Raw genomic sequence first — 16,540 nt, 5'->3', positions numbered from 1 at the left:
ATGTTAAAGTGAAAGATTTAGGCACTACATACAATTGGTAAAGAAAATGCATTTTCTTGAGAGTTAACTATATGTAAACATTGTATAAAGATATGAAATAAAATGCACATTGTAGGACATTTTCTAAAAAAAAAAAAAGAACTGTGAGGGGAAAAGTTCTGTAGTTAAACCACCTGTTCTATGGTATTTTATGATAGCCTTGGCTTCTCTCTTTCCTCAGATCTCATTCTTATTACTTGGTGTTAAGTTCATTGTGGGAGCAAATACCTTTTGTGTTTGAATTTACAGTGTGGATCTTCTCAGCATCTGTGCTGCTTCTCCCCACAGGAGCAAACTGAAATGTACCTGTGGTTGATCTTTTGTAGCTGTTTTATGCTACTTCCTCAGTAGTGAGCAGACCTCTGGTTAGTATTAGTTTTGGTTTCCAGATCCAAGGTGTTTTTTTTTTCTTACCAACTCCTTGGTAGAGAATTTTTCCTTCCCCCCTAAACAAGAGAAAAGAAGCAAGAGGCAGACTTGTTTTGCTTCTACTTCTTCTTCAGAAGCACTGAGTTTGTCTGTACCCTAAAGTAAAGGTTTGCAGTTCTTCATTTAGTGACACAGAACTTTTGCTTCCCATAAGAAGAAAGTTTCAGGGCTTTGCTGTTCAATCAACACTTGCACTCTGTGACATCAAATGGTCTTCATGTGGTTTCCTGTGCTGCTCTTTGTGGTGAGCTGTCAGTGGAACCCCAGGAGGAAGATATTGTGGATGAGCGTGAAGTACCCTTGTGTAATGCACCTCAACTTTTCCAAACAGAAAAGGTAGCCCAAGCATCCTGAAAAATTCATTAGAAGTTTATCTTATGCCCTATTTTTGGAGTAGATTGTCCATATTAGGAATTGGATTACTCACTCAGATGACTCATAACTTCAGTTAAGAGAATAACCTGAAAGCAGAACATGGTATGATTTTGTAGCTTATCTACCTTTAAATGATGCCAGTATTTTCCTCATACCAAAATATGACAAATACTGCACAAGAAATAAAAACAACTGACCAATATCCCTGAAGATTATATGTATTCTATATATTTGTGTACACACAACACACACACACACGCACACACACACACACACACACAGTCTCCTTGACAAAATACTAAGAAACTGAAGTTAGTTGTATACATAAAGAATTATATACATCATGACCATGTTAGATTTATCTCAAGAATATAATGTTTAAGAATCAATGTGACATATGATATCAATTGAATAAAGGAAAATATATACTTTCATTTATGTTCTTTTGATTTTGACAAGGTATCAATTTGCTTTCATGGAGAAGGAGTAGTTTTATTTTGCTTTTAATATTGCTGGGACAATGGACAATTCATGAGCAAAAATATAAAAGGTGATTTATACCATACATCATATATAAAAATTAACCCAATGAATGAGACAGCCAAGCCAACACTATAAAAACCCTTGAAAAAATATGGGTATAAATCTTCACAGCCTTGGATTTGACAATCTGAAGCAAGAAATATGGTACCAAAAACTGAAGCAATAAAAGAAAAAGTAGATCAATTCAACTTCATTAAAATTAAAATGTTTCATATTTCAAATGACAATGTTCCCAAATGTCATATGCAAAACAGAGAAAAAAATCCACATTATGGAGAGAATTTTCCAAATCATGTATTTTATAGGGAACCTGTTTGCAAAATACATAAAACCTATTACAACTCAACAATAGTTTTAAGTAGACAAATAACCTACTTAAAACTCAGCAAAGAAATTCAATTGAGGAGAGGGAAGTTTGTGGATTAGTGTCAGGCAGCATTTCTCTTAGATCCGCTACCCAGAACTCAAATAGAGGAAATCCCATTTCCCCCCAAGGATTAGAATGAAAATTCCTGAGTCTGGAGGGGCAGTCTGCCCTAACCAAGACAGCATGACTCATTAATCGAATAAACAAAACAAAACAAAACAAAACCAAAATCTAAAAACCTCTCCACCAGAGTTTATCAATTGTTCTCAATCTGAAAGCCATTTTGAGATTACAGTTTGGCAGAGCCTATGGAAACTGAAACACAGATCTGTGAGTTTGTCACTAGGTTGGTGTGGGCCTGTCTGATCCTAGCAATTCTGAGGAAAGTCAGAAACTGGGAGCATTTTGCCCAGGGGAAGACAGGTTAGAGAGGCTGGAGAAAGCTAGGCTCTCCCCAGCTCCCTGAGTCCAGAGGCTGGTCCATCACCTCTGGGTTCCTGGGCCCACTCAGACTGGCACTTTCTGGGTCCTGGCACAAGTCTTATGCCTGACTCCATTCGTAGTCCATCACCCACCAGTCCCTTGATCCCACCAGGTTTGGCATCAGTCCAGCACCCAATAGGGCCATCCAGATACCCAGTCCCCAGTTTCCCAAACCCTCCATACACCCCAGACTAACTCATCACTGATAGCTTCACACCTGACCTACAGGTGTCAGTGCCTGGTGTTGATACACCTGAAAGAACAGCTGGGTCCCTGATGTGGCTGGGCCCCACATGCCTCTTATCTGCCAAGTCCAGCATACAGCACTGCAAAGGGTACACAGATCCTGGTACCCAGGCCTCAGGAATGACTGGGAGAGAAGTGCCTGACCAGGAATTCAAAATGGTGGGGGCAGGAGAGATTGAGTTGGGAGACTAAGTCAGAGACCAGGAATTGTGGTGTTTGCAGGTGACATAAGGGGCTAAGAACAGGCTCCTATACCATCCAAGAAGAAACCAAAGGAGATTCCTGAGATGTAGTTTTCCAACATGGACTGGCAATTGCTGGACCCTGGAGGTGTGCTGACATCAAATCTCCAGACCAACTGGCACACAGCAAAGAGACTAGAGCACACCTAGCCTACATCCCACCTCCAGGAGTTCTACCTCTAAGACTAAGCCTCCCACCATACCAACCCCAACCATCCTGAGGGTAGAGCTAGAATCAAACTCCAGACCTAATTGCTTAGAAGGGAAGCTGAGAAACTTTTTGAACTGCTGTGAAAACAATTGTTTAATTTTTCAAGATTCTTTTTTTCTTTTTTCTGTCACATTTCTACCATTTTTGAAACTAAGTATTTTGCATATATCAGTTTATTGAGAACTGGGATGTCTGAATAGTATGTTACAGTTTTATTGTGTGTTCTTTTATTTTTACTTTTTTCTGTTCTTTTTAATTAAAAAATTAGTTTATATATATTTTTTACTATCACTTACTGGTTTCTCTTTCTTTATTTTCTTCTGGTAACAACCAACTTCTATTAATTCCTATTTCACTCTTCCTATCATTTTTACTTCTATCTTCTTTCCTCCTACCTCATAAATATAACATCCTACACCACTTCTATTCTTTCTTTGTCCACCATTTAAAATTGTAAAACATTTTTGCAAATTTACTATTTGTATTGTAGACAATAATTGAACACATATTTTCTGAGCATTGCAACAAAATTATAGACATCTTTTTCTACATGTTTATTTTTTAGTTTTAGGTGGACACAATATCTTTATTTTACATTTATGTGGGTTCTGAGGATCGAAACCAGTGCCTCATGCATGCCAGGTGAGCACTCTACCACTGAGCCACAACCCTAGTCCTGACTGTAGACATCTTAATAGGAAATAATTTTTTTAAGGCTGTATACTGTTTGCATTGGGTGCTGTTAATATTGGTCTCCCCCTTTAAAAGCAAGGTACTAAAACCCTTCAGAAATGGTTTAAATCTAAAGAGAAGAAACTGTATTGCCTCAGGTCCATACTGCCAGATGGGCAGACACATAAACAACATAAAAAAACTAGGTAATAACAAAAACTAAGATGCTCCAATAATAAAATCCATTGACAACACAGTGGAAGAAATGTCAGAGAAGGAGTTTAGAATGTGCATAATTGAACTGATCTGTGACATAAAAACTGATGTAAGGAATGGAATCAGAGATGAATTTCCAGAAGTGAAAGATCATATCAATAGAGAGAGATCCTGAAAAGAAATAAAGCAGAAATCCTCAAAATGAAGGAATCAATAAACCAAATTAAGAATTCAATTGAAAGCATCACAAACAGATTAGATTACTTGCAAGATAGAGTTTCAGGCAATGAACACAAAATATACAATGTTGAAAATAAAGTTAACCATGCCAAGAAGATGGTAAGAAACCATGAAGAGAACTTCCAAGAATTATAGGTAACATGAAAAGTCCAAGTTTAAGATTTATCAGGATAGATGAAAGCACAGATATTTAAACCAAAGGAATGCACAATCTTTGCAATGAAATAATATCAGAAAACTTCTCAACTAAAGAATGAAATAGAAAATCAAATACAAGAGAGTTATAGTATCCCAAATGTAAAAAATTAAAACAGACCCACACCAAGGCACATTATAATGAAAATGCCTTACATACAGAATAAGGAAATAATTTTAAAGGTTGTAAGAGAAAAAATCAGATTAAGTATCAGTGAAAAACTATTTGTATCTCAGCTGATTTCTCAACCGAGACTCTGAAGGCTAGAAGGTCCTGGAATAATATATACCAAGCTCTGAAAGAAAATAAATGCCAACAAAGAATTCTATATCCAGCAAAATTAAGCTTCAGATTTGAAAATGAAATAAAAACCTTCCATGATAAATAAAAGTTAAAAAAATTCACAACTAGAAAGCCTTCACTACAGAACATTCTCAACAAAATATTACATAAAGATGAAATTAAAAAAGTGAAAATCAGCAAAGGGAGAAACTAAATTGAATGAATAGTCAATCAAAGGGTAAACTAATTCAAATTAAAATGAGAAATAAACCAAATGACCAGGAATACAAATAATATCCCAGTAATATCCTAGAATGTTTGTGGCCTAAACTCATCAATCAAAAGACATAGACTGGCAGATTGGATTAAAAACAAGATCCAATAATATGCTGTCTTCAATTTGTCTCATAGGCAAAGACATCCATGAAATGAAGATGAAAGGATAGGAAAAAACATATTCCTCACCTGGATCATGTAAACAAGCAGGTGTTTCTACCCTCAGACAAGTTAAAGTTGACCTAAATCCAAAGTATATCATAAGGGACAAAGAAGAATATTTCATACTGCTTAATGAAATTACACATCAATAAGACATAGCAATTATAAATATTTATACTCCAATGAAGCATCTACGTACATTAAACAAACCATTCTCAATTTCAAGAATGAAATGGATCACAACACAATAATACTAGGTGACTTTTGCTTTATTAATTAATTAATTTATTTTAGTATTAGGGGTTGAACTTAGGGGCACTTGACCACTAAGACAAATCCCCATCCTCATTTTCTATTTCACTTAGAGACAGGGTCTCACTGAGTTGCTAGCACCTTGCCAACATCATTATAAATGGAGAAAAGTTGAAAGGATTCCCTCATAAACTGGAACAAGACAAGGATGCCCTCTTTAACCACTTTTATTCAACACTGTTCTTAAAACTCTAGCCACAGCAATTACACAGGAGAAAGAAATTAAAAGGATACAAATAGAAAAAGAAGGACCCAATCACTATTTGCCAAAGACATGATACTATAATTAGAAGGTTCAAAATATTCCACCAGAAAACTTCTATAACTAAAATGAATTCAGAAATATAGCAGGACATAAAATAAACACCATAAGTCAAACACATTTCTTTACATCAGTGATGAATCCACTGAAAGAGAAATTAGAAAAAGTACCCCATTCACAATAGCCTCAAAAAAATGGGAATCAATCTAACAAAAGAAGTGAAAGACCTCTACAATGTAAACTACAGAACACTAAACAATGGAATTGAAGAAGACCTTAGAAGATGAAAAGATCTTCCATGCTCATGGATATGCAGAATTAATATTGGTAATACTACCAAAAGTATTATACAGATTTAATGTAATTCCTGTTAAAATGCCAATGATATTCTTTATAGAACTAGAAAAAGCAATAATAAAATTCATTTGGAAAAATAAGAGACCCAGAATAGCCAAAGCAATCCTTAGCAGAGAAAAGTGAAGCAGGAAGCATTGCTACTAGACCATAAATTATACTACAGAGCCATAGTAACAAAAATTGGATGGTACTGGCACCAAAACAGACACACAGACCAATGGTACAGAATAGAAGACACAGAGACAAGACAACATAAATACTAGACAAAGGAACAAAAACACATTGGAGAAAAGATAGCTTCTTCAACAAATGGTGCTGAGAAAACTGGAAATCCATATGTAGCAAAATGAAATTAGATCCTTACTCTCACTGTGTACAAAGCTCAACTCTAAGTGGATCAAAGACCTTGGCATTAGACCATAGACCCCGTGCCTAATAGAAGAAAAAATAGGCCCAAATCTCCATCATGTTGGCTTAGGAACTGAATTCCTTAACAATACTCCTAAAGCACAAGAAGTAAAATCAAGAATCAATAAATGGGATGGAATAACACTAAAAAGCTTCTTTACAGCAAAGGAAACAATCAAGAATGTGAAGAGAGAGTCTGCAGAATGGGAGAAAATCAATGCCACATGTACCTCTGATAAAGCATTAATCTCCAGGATCTACAAAGAACTGAAAATACTTAATACTAAAAACAACAAACAAACAAACAAACAAACACATCAATTAATAAATGGGCAAAGGAACCGAACAGGCATTTCACAGGAGAAGAAATATGATTGGTTAACAATTATAGGAAAAGATGTTCGACATTTCTAGCACTTGGAGGGATGCAAATTAAAACTCACTGAGGTTTCATCTCACTCCAGTCAGAAAAACAATTATCAAGAATACAAGGAACAGTAAATGTTGGTGAGGATGTGGGGAAAAAGGTGCACTCATACATTTTTGTTGTGACTGTAAATTGGTGCATCCGTTCTTGAAAGTATGGAGATTCCTCGGAAAACTTGGAATGTTTTGTACCACCATTTGACCCACCTATCCCACTCCTCAGTTTATACCCAAAGGACTTAAAATCAGCATACTATAGTGATGAAGCCACATCAATATTTATAGTATCTCAATTCACAATAGCTAAGCTATGGAAGCACTGTAGGTGCCTCTCAACATATGAAAGGATAAAGAAAATGTGCTATATATACACAAGGTAATATTATCCAGACTTAAAGAAGAATAAACTTATGGAATTTTTTGGTAAATGGATGGAGCTGGAGAATATCATGCTAAGTGAAATAAACCTATTCCAAAGAATTAAAGGCCAAATATTTTCTCTGATATGTGGATGCTAATTTGCAATAAGGTGACAGGGGGTTCTAGGGAAGAATACAGTTACTTTGGATTATACAGAGGGGAGTGAAGGGAAGTGAGGGTGTATGAGGGTAGGAAGGATAGTAGAATGAATCAGACTTTAGTACAGTATGTGTATATGATTAAATGATTGCTGTAATTCTACATCATGTACACCCAGAAGAATGAGAAATTATACTTCATTTGTGTATTATGTGTCAAAATGCATTCTACTGTTATATATGACTATTAGAACAAACAAAAAGGAAAAAACCTCATTCAATTAAATAAGAAATTAAAATAAGCAAAGCTGATAAAATAGCACAAATACTCAACGATCTTACCTTAAAGGTGGTAGGTAATACAGTAGCTATAACCCTTTGAATTTGTAATAACGAATATATACCAAACAAACAAACAAAATTTTCATATTCCTTGACTGTAGTTTTTTCCTCTGGGGAACTATCTTGACAAAAGTATTTTAAAAAGTAAAAAGCATTATGAGCCAATCTACTCATTGCCACTTATTTCTGTTAACCAGTTTATGTAAAACAGCAAACCTTGTTGTCTTCTAAACTCTTTTCCCTGTTTTTTTATGGCATTTATTAACATTTGTTTATTATTAGTCCCTCTCAGAATCCCTAACATTTAAGCCCCAGGAGAGTTTGCCAACTTTGTTCAGTATAATATTTTCGGTTGATAGTTGTTAAATGAAGAAATAATTCCAAACGTTTAGCATAAAGGGAATTGTTTTTAAAATTATGATTTGTTCACTTAACACAATAGAATGAAATTATTAGGGATACTTTAAGAATAACAACATGGAGAAGTACAAACACTGAAATGATAAGTTTAAAAAAAAGAAATAAATTCTTATGTATACACAGGCATGCAACACATGATATTTTGATCAATGCTGGATGGCATCATATATGATGTCCATCCCACAATGGAAATGAAAATCTCCTATTGCCAAGTGACATTATAGCTACACCACAGTGCAGGACATTACTCATGTCTGTGCTGGTAATGGAGGAAACAAACCTAGTGTCCTGACAGTTTTATAAAAGAATAGCACATTAAATTATTTCTAGTACATAATGCTTGATAATGATAGTAAAGGACCCTCTACTTGTTTATGTATTTTCTCTACTTCACCATTATTTTAGAATGTATTCCTTATTGAAACATCTACTGCATATGTATTATGCCTATTAAAATTCAAAAGCTTAAGAAAACACACTACAAAACAAGTGTCTTCCAAACTAAAATTATTAGTAATTTTCCAGGATTATATTTCTGTGATCCTAATAGCATTATGACCATCAACTTTCAGAAAAAATAATTAAAGGTGTCCAAAGACTTGGCTTTCCAAACCATAATACCCTGATTAATAGATTGGACATTGATAACCTAAAATAATAATAACAACAATCTGCAAACAAGACAAATTTAAATGATGGTTTATGTATTCCATCTGATTTTCAAAACTATTATACAAACTGGATTTGCTTTGCTTATAATAACTTTGCTTTGTGCTTGCCTTGTAAAATATCAGTACCATTGCCTTTTAGTGTTTTGCAGAAGTACTAGCGCTAACAAAACAACCTGGGTTAATTTGAGATAATACACCCTCATCTACAGGATAAATAGAATATAATGCTGACCCTCAGTACTAATACCGATCCCAATTAATGAAAAGGGGTAACTGTGAAAATTATAGGCATTAAAGCTAAAACTATTACTTCCACTTCAAGAGTGGTAAAAGTGACCTCAATGTTTTAAACCAAATCTTGGAGACCAAAGCCATGAAAGTATAAGGAGTATGGAAAGAGCTGCCAAAGCCAATATGTAGGCCCTTGCATTCTAAAGTCACCCAGGATCCAGGGAATGACAGAACCCTTCTAAAGGCTGTGCAAACCTGCTGAGTCATCCAATGTCCTGCTCAGGGCGATCATGAGGATCCTGCACAACAGGCAGTCAATCAGTATACATTAGGCAAAGAGGAGGATTATTGAAGAGAGAAATATGCCTGATACTTCCAAGGGAAGCCAGGTGTTGTCAGCAAGACCCTGACCCTTCCTGGCAGACAGTATAACTAGTAGAGAAGACAAAGAAGTCAAAAAGCTTTTCACAAGTTCCTAAGAGGGACCTTGGAGGAATCTCAGGTGACTTTAATAGTAGATAGGAACAAGGTCAATTGTTGATCAGTTTGCTCTTAAATACCTGTTGGGAAAGTATGACCAAAACACAGCCAACACCGACGTATCAAAGGAAAGAAGGTCCTTTAAGAATATCTTCTTTAATATAACATGAAATGCACAGTTGTGTCAGCCTTACCAAAAATAATTAGAGAGGCTATAGAGAAAGAGGTCTGATGCATGAGTGTCGGATAATAACTATCAAAAGAGACTCTGCTAAAATCATGTTTTCCTTGAATTAATATAAGTCTGATCATGATTTTTTTTTAAATCCACATCCTGAGATATGTACAGGCAAATAAAAACTAAAGTTTACTTGCTAAACTTTTGGTTATAGCCATTATTGGGAACTCTGGTAAATCTATGTCTGCTCCTATTGCTCAATCCTCACCCTCTGAATCTTCTAATAAAGTCTACATCTTCCAGATTGCAACAATTATATGTTAAGAAAACAGTAACACTACAATTCCAGCCCATCCTCACAACTGAGGAACTGAACACCACCAAGAACAAGGTGAGGAGCTCATGGTGGGTCCTCCCCCACAGCTTCAGCTTGAGATGACTGCACACCAACCGACCCGTTGACTGTTGACTGTACCTACTGAGAAACCTGACCTAGATACACCAGATAAAAAAGGACTGGAGAGTACAGAGGGCCATTCCAGAGACGTGTATAAACACAGATTTGCAAGAGTGTGGCCTGCGGTGGAGGATGTTGTCAATGTACTGGGCTGGACTTCACTTCCCACCCCGTGTAGTGAAGAGTGGCCTGGGAGGTCTGCTTCTGCAGACCCTCAGAGGTAGCACCTTGGCGATAGCAAGGAAATTAGTTGGCATCGCAATTTCTTTCTGGAGTCACTCTAAGTGTGGAGGTTTGGAAAGACCCAAGGATGATGAACCACCTCTTTTTTGTAGGAGAGAAATTCCAAAGGAAGTACAATGAAGTAGAATATTCTCTGTGTATTTCAAGTTCATGCAATCCTGGGGAACCAGTTACACCAACTTTGTAAATGTCTATAAAGAAATAAACCCCTCTCAGCAGCAAGTACCCACTGTCATTGTGAATCACGCAGTGATTGGGACCGAGGTTCTGTGGAAGAGGAGGACTTGTTTCAGCTCTCTGGACTGTGGCTTCAGTCCCAAGACATAATTCTTGGTTGGACCAGAAACCCAGAACAGCAAAGGTCTATCTGAGGCAGTGCCACGTGCTGACTTGCCATCTGAATTGACTGTTAAAGCAAGGAGGATACTGGCAGCCAAAGCCCTGGCAAATTTAAATGAATTTGTAGAAAAGGAGCAAGTGAAAAGGAAGTTAGAAATGTGGCAGAAAGAACTAAATTTCCAAAATGGAGTATGGGAAAGAACATGTGGGTGGTAGAGATCCTTTCATCCTGACTGCTTTGTTGTGGTCTTTGGTGGAGCAACTAAAGGAGCCTGTAATCACCAAAAAGGATGTGGACACGTTGGTTGACAGACACACAGGTGCCACTGAAGCCCTGTTCTTTTTAGAGAAGGGACAGCACCAGATGATCCTTTGAGTGTTGCAGTGCATAGTGAACCTATAGACAATTCCCATGGAGGTGGAGGAAGCTTGGCCACACTGTTAAGGTTTTCACTAAGGTTAATTTTGATTCTGAAAATGAACCAATAGTTTATAATACCCTGAAGAAAAGATTTAATCACATTTTAGGTGGGGAAAAAAATGGCAAAAGACAGCCCCAAGCCAGGCCTCTTGTGAAGGTGAATTTCTCCTCATGATGAATATGTCAGGCCTAAATATCAAGATAACATTTTTGTTAAAAAAGATAACATTTCTGTTCATCTGAGAATAAGCTGAAGTTTGTGGAGCTACTTTTTCTTATCGTACTTTATTTTTAATGCTATTGTCTTGTGCTGAGAATGATCATTCTTGTTTGGGGAAATTATTTGTTTAAAATATCCTTGAGCTACATCTTAGTCTTGAAAAATTGCCATAAAGTAGGTGCCACTTTCTTTTATTTATTCAACTGAATTAACATTGTTGTATTAACATTTTAAGTATGTGTATTTGCCCTAATTGTTTTTGACATTCTGCAAAAAAGTAATCTCAAAACAATTATTTTCTTGATAGAACTTTTCTTAGAGATTTTACCAAGTAGATAATTTTAGTAGTAAAATCTTACTGTGAATGTATCCCACTGAAAAGTCACAAAGGGTCTTACACTGTTTTATATTTGTTACTAAAAAGGTTATTGATACATTTTTAAAGGACTTCTAAAATGTTGTTTGAAATTTCTTGATCTGTTTTTGTAAATGTGTCAGAATTTCAAAGTATATTATTTTTCAAAGACATTTTGTTTTACTTTAGTGGATAGGCTGTAAAGTGACTGGAATTTTCATTTTTTGATGGTACCAGGGATTGAAACCAAGGTCTGAGCCACATCCCAGCCATTTTTTATATTTTATTTAGAGGCAGGGTCTCACTGAGTTGCTTAGCTCCTAGCTTTTGCTGAGGCTGACTTTGTATTCAAGTTCCTCCTGCTGGAGAGTTTTGAGCTGCTGGGATTACAGGCATGCACCACTGCTCTGGTTATAACTGGGATTTTTTACTTGTAGAAAGTGGGCTTGCTCTTTGTCAGGCTTCCAGATGACCTTCCCAGTCTTGGCTGTCAGGCCTATTCCCACTCTCCTAAGTTGCTGCTGAGCCAAATCACATCTTACAAGAGAAGGGGGATCAGAAGTGGGCAGTGTGTGGGCTGGGGATGTGGCTCAAGCAGTAGCATGCTCGCCTGGCATGTGTGTGGCCCGGGTTCGATCCTCAGTACCACATACAAACAAAGATGTTGTGTCCGCCAATAACCAAAAAAAAAAAAAAAATTAAAAATTAAAAATTCTCTCTCTCTTTCTCTTAAAAAAAAGAAAGAAGTGGGCAGTGTGGGAAATTGTAAGGAACAGGACTTGCCTGTGTCATGCCAGCCCTGTTGTCCCAGATGCCACAGCCATTCTGTAAAGGTGACACAGCCAGAATCAGCCAGGACTGGGCCAGCCTGCTTGTACTAATACACCATCCACACAGACAATGGCCTGGAATGGGCCCTATACTCCCCAATCTGCAGTTCCATAGGCCCACTTGTCTCAGGCCTCTGTCTTTGGCTGCTTTTTTGCTATGAGAATTATAATTTTTTAGTTGAATTGGCCCCCAGGTTGCATTCACCGTAACTGGCTTCAGGTAATGGTGATGTGACTGCCTAAACTTGTTTCTTGCAGGTCAAACTATCACTTAGCGCTTGAAGCCACAACTTTATTGAAATTAAATTAATATGTAGGAGTAGCAAAGGCCAAGCCACATCAAGGACACAAGCTTCTTCAGTAAAATTGATATTAATAAGGCCAATTTCAAACTAACAAAGGTATTACTTAGTTTTCAAGATGGAATTTCTGGGGAAGCAAGACTAATTTAAAATTAATGAAATTTCTCCGACACCTTCATTTCTGAATTATGGGTCTAGAAAATATATTGTGTTGACTTTACAGAATGGCTGTGGCATCTGGGGAGAGCAGGGCTGGCATGACTATACTTTCTGTGTAGTCCCTGGAGGGACACATCAGAAAATATTTTAGTCATTATGGGTCTTACTTTCTCTAATGGCAAAGGCTAATGTCAGTGTTCTTCCATATTGTTAAAAGTTTCTTAGGAAATCAAATCCAACAGCAATCAACAAACAATCTAGACCACTCCTGAAATGTCTCATTTTTCAAGAGCCCACCCTAGGAAAGAAAGAGAGGAAGCAGTTAAATTTTATCTAGAGGTACATTAGATTTGTACTCCCCTCCCCCAAAATGCTTGTCTTTGCTTCCTTCATTCTCAAGTTGGCAAGTGACATTACAGTGCTTTTTATCAGCTCTTTTTCTTTCTTTTTTTTTTGACCCAAAACCCCCAGTTACTTGCCTGTGTGTCCAAAATACTTGTTTCAGATTCTAGAATAGTCATGTTTTGACCACAGCACTGCACATCTGAAAATCCAGGTATATTAACTTGAAAGGAGATATGATCAGTCTATGTACAAGTATTGTGTTTATTTGAATAAAAGTGAAAAGAACAACAACAAAACAAAACAGATTTGCAAAAGTGTCTGATGTTTTTAGGACATAGTTTGTTATTGCTGACAGTTGCTATTGCTCTTTCCTAAAATGACTGTAAGTATATATCTAATGAGGTCCAATAATGAAGGTAGACCTCCAAGTGTGGAGACTTCGTAGTCTAAAGTAAGGCCTTTGCACTTTCTAATATAGTTAAATGATTCCCAATTCTGAATTACAGAAGTGCATGGGAAGTTATCAAAAAAATAATTGTACATATAGTTCATAAATTTCAGTACTGTTAAAGTAACTTTATGTATATTATGGTAGGAAAATACATTTTATTTTTAAATAAAATATTTAAGTTGTAAAAGTAAAGAAAGCCAGACTCAAGTAGTCAAAGTTCAAATACTTTCTCTCATATGGTAAAGATAGAGGGAAATAATGTTCAAAAATGGAGGATCCATGAAAATAGATGAGAGTTCAGTGGAGCAGAAGACGACAATTGAGGGGGACAGTGGAGGCACATAAAATGTGAGGAACTGCAGGATGAAATTGACAAAATTATGCTATGTACATTTATGGATAAACTAGAGTGAATTCAACCTTTATGTGTATCTATAAAGTACTAAACAAAAAACAATAAAATATAAGGGAGAACAGTAGAGTGGAGTCAGGGGAGCGGGGGAAAGGAGGAGAAGAGGGAGAGTGGAAGGACTGGGGATGGGAATAGAGCAAACTATATTAAATGCAAGTGCAAATTTGTCAAAATAAATCACACTATTATGTATAACTCTAATGCATTAATAAAAGCAGAAGGGGATGGGGCTGTAGCTGAGTGGCAGAGAACTTGCTGAGCATGTGTGAGGCACTGGGTTCGATTCTTAGCACAGTATAAAAAAACAAATAAAATAAAGGCATGCTGTCCATCTACAACTACAAGAATATTAAACAAAATAAAAACAGAAAAAAAACTCTTAAAGAAAATAAAGGAATCACAAAACAGAGTAAATCAAACCTTGATTTAAAATTATTCAGTTAGAATACAAATATGGAAACATTCATTTGTTTGCATGTAAATAACTGAATGTTGCTATAGATAATAATGAGTCTGTAGAATAGAGAGAATTGCAGAGTTTGGCTCACTTACTCAGTCCTTTACAACTCAAATAAATATGTGAGAATGGTCTGGGATGGGAATAATTCATAGTAAATACATTCGCTTAGAAACCTTTTGTAATTCTGGATGTTAGAATCATTGGCTGTTTAAAGAAAGAGAGCCAGAGAAAGGAGTAGAGTAGAGAGCAATGAAAAATGATAAAAACAATAGAATTTAATGAGTAATAGTGCAATTTTATGGAGAAACATGAGATTCAGAGAATTGTGGAATAATATGAAAGGAGAAGAGGCTGTTAGAGTAAAAGACTATTAGGCAGTAGTAGAATTTACTTGTTGATATTATATAAAATATCAGGCAAAATTAGAAACATAGCCATTTTCCATCCACCTGATCCACCCCAATCACTAAATATAGGTTTTAGTCAAGCATGAATGGATGTTTTTGAATATTAAGGTTGTTTCTAAGTTAATTTTTATAAGACTAAGTTCTTATTTCAGCTCTGCATTTCAGTTTTATGCTGTTCAAGAGAAGAATAGACATCTGTCCATCTCAAAGAAGCAAGTGTGTAGTGTATGGGTGATCCTTATGTGGGATCCATTCAATTTGAACACTAAATTTTTAGAGGTTGCTGTGGGTGAATGCATTCACATTAAGACAATGGCACTGGTATTTGAGGCTCAGAGTATTTATTTTTAATAAGGGATACACATAGAAACTTTCCAGTAATGAAGAAGACAGAACTCTCTTTTATCAGTAAATAATATCATAAGAAGCTCTCTACAGACTTAATTGCTCCCAAAACAACAACAACAAATAAAACAAAAAGCACTATATGGTGTTAGGCTCAACATCATCATATCCAGGGTACTCTTGTCTCAGGACCAATAAGGATGTTGTGTCTTCCATGTTAGAATTGTCAGCTTCTTTGAGGGTCTGAAGAGAGATACCTGAAATAGTAAGAGGATCCTGGTTTCAGTGGTGACAAAAATGACAGTCCAGAGTCCTCTTGCAGAATGAAAAGACTAGTAGAGTGGCTACAAAATATCTATGGGTAACCAGAATTTTTCTGGAAGGAGTGATAGAGCTATATCTTATTGACTATGTCCTGTGCAAATGTCTTGATTTCAACAATGAGAAGGAGGATGGGTTAAAAATGGTGAGGAGTGGCAAAGAGATGCAAGTGCTCTCTTCCACACCAGGCTGGTCTGATTCCTTAAGCACTCCAGGCAGAAGACGACCTCCCTCAATTCCTCTGTACCTCAAAAACAGACTACTCTTGACTTCAGTGTATTCATGACAACAATTTGAGTCCTTTGGAAGATGCGAAAGGATGGCAGCTCAACTGAATTCAACAGTTTCCTTTTTCCATGGCCCACATGACCATGCACAAGTGGAAAGCCCACTTCTAAAATATGACACCATATATTATTTCAAACAATAAGAGAATTATTCTTTCTAGCATGTAAATTTCAATATATCTATTTAAGGCTATTATATGATTAAAGTGTGAAGTGTTAATATAAATAATGAGTTGCAAGCTTCCTTAAAAATAAATTTTTACATATGCAAGGTTGGCTCAGCATATGCAAATAAATACACCTAATTCATCACATAAATAGAATTTAGAACAAAAATTACATAATTAACCGAATAGATGCAGAAAAATTTTCATCAACAAAATTTAGCAATCTCTGAAGACACTAGGGATAGAAGAAAATTATCTCAATCTTATCAAGGCTATCCATGACAAACCATACATCACATCATAACAAAAGGTAAGGAAATAAAAGCATTTCCTTTAAAATAAATCTTACCCCCACCTCTCCTATTCTAGATAATTTTATAATATTAGCTATATCAGTTAGAAATTAAAAGGATACGAGAAAAAGAAGTTGTCAAA

At 36.1% G+C, this 16,540-nt stretch overlaps 1 protein-coding gene across 1 annotated transcript in view; it reads right to left on the bottom strand.

Annotated features, from left to right (window-relative positions):
- Positions 1-16,540, bottom strand: part of LOC113192964 (antigen WC1.1-like) — a 186,353-nt gene that overhangs the window by 129,873 nt on the left and 39,940 nt on the right. The window lies entirely within an intron of this gene.

Source organism: Urocitellus parryii, chromosome 5, assembly GCF_045843805.1.
Source record: "Urocitellus parryii isolate mUroPar1 chromosome 5, mUroPar1.hap1, whole genome shotgun sequence".
Classification (NCBI taxonomy): Eukaryota; Metazoa; Chordata; class Mammalia; order Rodentia; family Sciuridae; genus Urocitellus; species Urocitellus parryii.
This window is presented reverse-complemented; position numbering and strand designations above follow the sequence as displayed.